The sequence below is a fragment of the Bison bison genome, unplaced genomic scaffold (assembly GCF_000754665.1).
Source record: "Bison bison bison isolate TAMUID 2011002044 unplaced genomic scaffold, Bison_UMD1.0 scf7180017864043, whole genome shotgun sequence".
Classification (NCBI taxonomy): domain Eukaryota; kingdom Metazoa; phylum Chordata; class Mammalia; order Artiodactyla; family Bovidae; genus Bison; species Bison bison.
In genome coordinates this window covers 10,050,252-10,050,858 of record NW_011494615.1, presented here as the reverse complement: position 1 = coordinate 10,050,858, position 607 = coordinate 10,050,252, and positions in this window count along the sequence as shown.

Sequence of the window (607 nt, the reverse complement as noted above, 5' to 3'; positions counted from 1 at the left end):
TGCACCGTGTCAGGCGCATAGTGGTTGAAGCAAAACAGAGGCCTTCATCCCCTGGCCGCCGCCTCCCCACAGGGTTGTCAGGCGGGTTCCTCAGCCTCCTTCCCTGTCACTCTCACTTCTTTCCCTTTTCAGTCCGGATTGATTTACAGGAGCCCAGGTGTTGCCTCTGAGCCATCCCAAGAGCACCCTCCACGTTTCAGGGAGTCTCCAAATGGTGAGTCATCCCGTTGCTCCCAGGAATGTCTTTCTCTGCCCGGGTCACATGCTGCGCTGGCCGCACGGCTCTCAGGGGTCACCTCTCACTGTCGGACGTGACTGTTGGGAGGATCGGCCATTTTTGTGCCATTGGTCGCATGGAGAGATGACTGGGACAAAAGGGATGCCTTTCTGTCAGCTGGTGACTCTCGGTGCCCCCATTCTCTGGCGGTAGGCTAAGAGTGGGTTCTGGTGGGTCCTGGGAGCCTCTCTCAGACTCACCCCTTGGCTACATTCTCAGAAACCGGAAATTTTTGACCCTGCAAAAGGCCTGGCCCCAGTACAAACTGGAGGACCCGCAAAAAATGTCCTCTGAATGGCATGCTGCTGCTGCTGCTAAGTCACTTCAGTC